The sequence below is a fragment of the Bubalus kerabau genome, chromosome 10 (genome assembly GCF_029407905.1).
Source record: "Bubalus kerabau isolate K-KA32 ecotype Philippines breed swamp buffalo chromosome 10, PCC_UOA_SB_1v2, whole genome shotgun sequence".
In the NCBI taxonomy this organism is placed as follows: Eukaryota; Metazoa; Chordata; class Mammalia; order Artiodactyla; family Bovidae; genus Bubalus; species Bubalus kerabau.
Genome location: NC_073633.1, coordinates 88,396,108 through 88,402,612, shown reverse-complemented (window position 1 = coordinate 88,402,612; position 6,505 = coordinate 88,396,108).

Genomic DNA, 6,505 nt, shown 5'->3' with positions numbered 1-6,505 from the left:
AGCTGAGAAATGAGCTGGAGAGGAAAGAGTGCTGCCGGCTAAGTCCCCTGACAGTAACTCAAGTGTGAGAGGATGGAGACCTGGGTCAGGACAATAGATGTAGGAAGAGCAAAGAGGAAGGGGAAGAAGGAAGTCACCTGACCTTGATGGCCAGCCGAACGTGGTGGGTGGAGCAGATGGTGTTCAGGGCGCAGCACATCCAGGTTCGGAGTTTGTTGGTGACATTTGGGTCTCAGGAGCATCCAAGGGGGAATGGTCCCAGGTGGTCAGGAGTTAGAGATGGTTTAGAGGAGTCCACAGAGTTGATGTTGGAGGAGTGAGCTTCTTGAGAATTACTCTCAGAGAGAAAAACATCAGGGCCAAGAGCTAAGGAGTAAACCTTGGGTATACACAGCGTGTGGCATGAAGGAGTGTGGGCACTGGGCGCAGACAGGAGGGAAGAACACGGAAGTCATCAGGATTAACTAGACAAGGAATTTGGAGTCTTCAGCAGGCATCCTGGCTTCTATCAGCCGCTCCTATAGCTTGGGTTGGCCTCCTTTTGTAGGACTGGAAGATTCTGGGGGAAATGGTCTGGTTTGGGATTTCCCTCCATTCCCTTTCCCCATCATTGTTTTGAGAGCATGTTGTCTAGTTCAACCATTCAGGTTACCCCCAGACTCACTCACAAACCAGCTCCTCAGCCCGGAGGAAGCAGGTTCCTCAGGAGCCGGGTCTCAGAGGAGAAAGTTTTCCCTCCACTGTTCTTTTCCCATCCAGAGGTCAGCAGGTGCCCTGGGGGATGGGAAAGCTAGCAGAACCGGTGGGCAGATGATTTGACTTCTCCCATGCTCTTACCTGGGGCTTCCCTCGTGGCTCAGAGGTTAAGGCATCTGCCTGCAATGCAGGAGACCTGGGTTCGATCCCTGGGTTGGGAAGATCCCCTGGAGAAGGAAATGGCAACCCACTCCAGTACTCTTGCCTGGAGAATCCCATGGACGGAGGAGCCTGGTAGGCTCCAGTCCACAGGGTCGCAAAGAGTCAGACATGACTGAGCGACTTCACTTTCTTTTTCTTATGCTCTCACCTCACTACTGCATTGTCCCTCTTCCCAGGAGGACTTGTAAACAACCTGTACCACCTCACAGAGGTAAAAGCATCAAACTATGTCCACCTTACACAGTAACCCAGGTGGGAGGCCTGAGGCCACTAAATGGAGCTCACTTCCTTAGTGCAGCCCTTAGCTGGGCAATCTGCAGGGACAGTCCTGGTGTCCTGGGAACATACTGGAGGGGACAGGACCCTGGCTGCCACTCCCCTGGGCTGCTGGGTGGCATTGCTGCCTGCAAGTGGCCTCCCTCCAGATGTTCTGTGCCAGGGGACCGCAGGAACTGGGCAGTGACAGCAGCCAAGACCCCTGTCTTGGAATTTTTCTGGGGACTCTCAGCAGCCTTGGGGTCCTTTCTGAACTCCAAGCCAGAATCATATACAGAGATATCTGATGCCTCACTCAGTGAGGAAGGCATGAAGCCCCCAACTCTGGGTGAATTCTGAGACTCCCCTGATGTCTAGCATCAACCCCTTAAACTACTTCTTTGGTTACCCTGATAGTGCTCAAGAGTCATCAGCAAGCATCACTCCATATCCCTGCTCCCCAACAGCCTTGGCCATCTCCTAGCAAGGATGTTAATTTGCCCCTTACTAACACTGAGGACTCTCCATTCTATTTTCCTCCCACGCTGGAGGTGAATGAGACTCATGTCATTGTTATCCTGACTCTTACCCAGCTTTCTTTAGTTTGGTTTGCTAAGAGGCAAATAGTTGAATGAGGGGGAAAAAAGCTAAAAATCTGTAGAGATGGTTTTGCCTCTCGTTACCCAGGAGTGGTCATGGTATGCTTGCACAACCGACTGACTGGGTGATTCTCCGAAGACCTGGCCTGGAGTTCAGCAGCTCCTTCTTTTGGTAAACCACACTGGGTCAAGCTTTGACAGGCGACCCAGTGGTTTGGGGGGTTTTAGCCAAAGGTTTGCCTCATTTCTTTAGGGCGCATTCTGTAGCTGGAACAGTGTTCTTGTTTTCAAAGTGGATACTTTGCTTTTAATTTAGCACATGGAAAGATAAGTCATTTTCCATTGTTGGGAAAGCCTGTCAGGCTCAGTTTTAGTCTCTGCGGAGGCCACAGATAGCTACAGTGTCTAGAGGGCACGTTTGTTTTCCCCCATGGCTGTCATCTTCATCTCACTCCATTTGCAAAGTGAAGGATGCTTTTTTCCTCCGTTTGGGAAGGTTCCCCTGGAACCGCAGTCCAGTCGTGGTAAGCACACTGGAGTTGGTGTCTGAGAGCGTGTCTGATTCCACTTTCTGCTGGCAGACAGTGGGCACTTGGTCCATCGCCTGCCTCTAGCTGGCAGCATCTTTGGCGCTAACACAATGTTCAAGCCGATTCTCAAGGCAAATGTGGCACAGGAACCAGAGGGGTAATACTTTGAAAATCCAGGCAGGTTTGCACACCTATCCCTGCCTGAGTTCCCCAGAAGCAGGGCCTGAGGCAAAGGCTCATATACTGCTCATTATTAAAGAATATGATCCCCAGGAAGTGGGAGTGGGGAGAAGAGGGGTGAGGCATGGAAGGTGGGGGTTGTTGGTGTCAGATGTGACTGCTTAATCACAAAGATTCCCCCTGCAAGGGGTTCTGTAAACTGTAGCTCAAGGCAGCCTGTCCCTGGAGAATGTGTCCATCTCCTGTTAGGTGACCACTTGTGGGTCACCCCAGCAAACCTCAGTGCAGAGTTGGGGCTCACCACCATCAGGGATGCCCCACTGCAGGAGTTAGGAGTCTAGTAGAGCAAAAGGCCACGAGGTTATGGGCTTGGGCTCTCCAGAAGGTGACCGAGGCCCTGAGAAAATGTTTCCTGGAATAGTCAAGTGGTCAAGGGTCCCTGGGGCAGGTGAGATCAAGAGGATCCAAAATGGTTCAAAAAGTGTATCTAGCTCATCATACCACATGGTAGCTTTCCAGAACTTTCTTCCATACCTGTGCTGTGTGACCACCTCATTACAATATCCTGTCTAGCCTTCGGGATGGCATGAAACAATATAGTCAATTGGACTTTTTTTTTTTTTTTGAGGAGTATAATTGGTTTAATGAGGGAAAATCCCACACTAGAGTGGAAACAGGAAATAGGCCTAATTTTCCATGCCTGCTCTCTACCGGGCTCTATGGAACACCCCTTCCCACTGGAGGAGTGAACTTCCTTCCTGACATTTCCTTTAAAGCCTCTGCTGCTGCTGCTAAGTCGCTTCAGTCATGTCTCACTCTGTGCGACCCCATAGATGGCAGCCCACCAGGCTCCCCCATCCCTGGGATTCTCCAGGCAAGAACACTGGAGTGGGTTGCCATTTCCTTCTCCAATGTGTAAAAGTGAAAAGTGAAAGTGAAGTCACTCAGTCGTGTCCAATCCTTAGTGACCCCATGGACTGCAGCCTACCAGGCTCCTCCATCCATGGGATTTTCCAGCCAAGAGTACTGGAGTGGGGTGCCATTGCCTTCTCCTTAAAGCCTCTAGCTATTCAATTACTTTCAATTCTCAAAGTCATCTCCTTTTAATTCTTGAAGTTCAGTCTTGTTTATTTGAAATTTTCCATTTCATGGGGCTTCCCTGGTGGCTCAGCGGTAAAGAATCTGCCTGCAATGCAGGAGATGGCATGTTCCTTCCCTGGGTTGGGAAGATGCCCTGGAGAAGGAAATGGCAACCCACTCCAGTATTCCTGCCTGAAGTCTCATGGACAGAGGAGCCTGGTGGGCTACAATTCATGGGGTCACAAAAGATTTGGACACAACTTAGGGATTCCATCTCACACTGAATTCAAAGCTCCCCATCCTCCCCATCCCCCACCAAGCCCAGGCTAGTTGAAATGTAATGGGGGTATGGTCAATTCTCCCTGGCACACCCACTCCTTTTTTCCCTCCAGTACTGGGGCGGGAGGAGAGAACAGGAAAATGACACTATTTCCAGAAAGGCCTAGCGGACGTATGCATCTGCCATGGTTTGTTGTAAGGAGTTTTCTATGGTCTGGTTATGGATGGGTGATTGGGTAACCATCTCAACAGGCTTTAGTAATGTGTGACAGTTTCTCAGGATCCCTAAAGAGGAGTGACCCCATCCTCAGGATGACCCCCATGGGCAACCTGAACTATACTCATGTGAGGCCTAGGCTTTTGCTATTTGCTCTGATGCTCCCCAGTGAGCCCTATCCCCACCTCATCATTTCAAGGAGGCTCATAACCCTTGAATCTGCCGACACAAGTAGAATCTATTTTCTATACTTCTAGGAGTGGGACATTTAAAGGGATGGCCCTTGTTCCCACTTGGTCCATTCATCTCTTCTCATCATCTCCCCCAGGGCTCTTTCTTCCTAATCAGAAGAGATGTCAGTCTGCCTTTCTTGAAGACACTCCCAAGTTGTACAAATGAATCTCTCCAGTTCCTGCCCCTTCTACTTGTCTTGGAGCTTACTCCCAGTCCCCACAAAGGGACATAAGGAAAATGAGACATCTCTATTCTTCATAATATTTTCCTATTTAAAACACCTTCTCCTTCCCTCAAAGTCCTATACTAGGAGATGGTATGGGCGTCTGGGATGGGGTCAGAGGGATGCTGGGAGATTGGAGTTGGTGGTGGTATGGGACCTGCTGAAAGTATTGCCTCTTAGCCAGTCATTCTGCTAAGCTGCCATCCCCAATGGCTGGCCAGTCTCTGCTCTTACATTGTGGGGAAACTTGAGGTTTTTGTTTTCAGCAGTAAAGTTGTTATCAGTTCCAACTAATATGAGAAAACACTCCCACTTGGCACCTATCTTCATCCTGTTACATAAATATCTCCAGTTGCTAACTTTTTAAAAAAATATTAACAATTCTAGTGCTTTTGGGGGTGTGATTTTGCAGCCTCTATGAATTTCTGTTTTTCTAAATATTTTCATGTTTTGGTTTGGGAAACATGAAACCTGAGGGAAGTTTGCTGTTTTTTCCTTAATTGTTTAGTTCATTTTCAGTCTGTTATCCCTGGCCTTAACTCTTGGAGTGTCAACCATCATATTCAAGTTCAGGCAGAGGGCAGAAGATGGGAAGGCCAAGGGCCCGCTCCACCCCTTTTAAGGAGATGTTCTGGAAAGACCATGTAGGCCCTCTGCTGAGGTCAAAACCCAGTCCCAAGGCCCGTGCAGCTACAGGGGAGGCTGGGAGAGGCAGCCCGCTGGCTGAATGCGCTGCTGCCTCAAATAACCTGATGACGATGTAGCCATCTGCAAGTCTCCATCACACCCCCAAAGCACAAAAATTCCAGGTCATCCTTATAGTTTATTTTATTAAGAAGTTTCTCAAATTATTTTTCATATTAAAAAGGCAACATCTATTCATTAAAAATAAAAAATAGAAAGGCAACTGTAAAGTATTCCCATATAAATCTACCTATTAGAAGCAATCACCAAAGCATACAACTTTCAGATTTTTTCCTGTGTGTGTCCATATGTCTTTTTTATAAGAATGGGTTATATATCTACATCTCTTAGGTCTGAGTCCTGAAAAATAGCTAATTTAGGGGATCATTGGGGATTTTCATACTTCTTTGAAATATACTGTAACATGTTTAAGCAATCCACCTATTGTTAGACATGGAGTTTATTTCAACTAATTTTCTTTCACTAGGCATTTAAAATGTTTCTAATTTTTCATTATTATATACAGTGCAAAGCTGGAATAAATTTTTGAAAATTAATTCCAAAATAAAATATCCAAAGAATAAGGAAAAAAATAAAACTTACTGCACTTAAAAAAGACAGGGAAAGGAGACCAAAAAACTGCACCAACAATACATTAAGGGTTGCAAGACCTCCCTTCTAGTCTGCCAGAATGCTTAATACATGAAAAACCAATGGTCAAGAAGCGTTCATTTTTTACCAAAGTTATCTTACTGGCCAAATTACCTCCGATCAGATTGCTTTTGTTCCAACTGCCTAAAGCCAAATCACCTGCACCTGGGTTAAATAATTGACCTGTCCTGGAAGGTACAAGGGCACCCCACTTAACCTGCACCCCTTCAGGGAAGTGTTAGAGTGAAGCTGGCAGAATGCACTGGTGCCCTTTTGAACAGAGAAGGTACACTTGGAAGACTTTTCTGTTTCCTCATCCTTCGGGTTTTGCTCAAATAAGATTCCAAAAAAGAATTAGAGCACCTTCAGAATATTAATTAGAGGTTTCCTGACAGTTTTCAGGTATAAAGAGAGGACGCCCAGCAGATCCACCTGGCCCTGATTTATGAGAAATGAGGAGGCTTTCATGTGCATCCTCTTGATTCCTGGGCGAGGAAGAGAGAATACACCACTGCTTTCCTGTAGTTTTTCTCAGGATTTCTCTGAAATGAAATTAAATGTTATATCTCGTGCTTACATACATGGATTCACTCCTCTGAGGGCCTCTTTCCTTGTGAGACACTAAAATAACATCTTATGACAATAACGGCCCGCT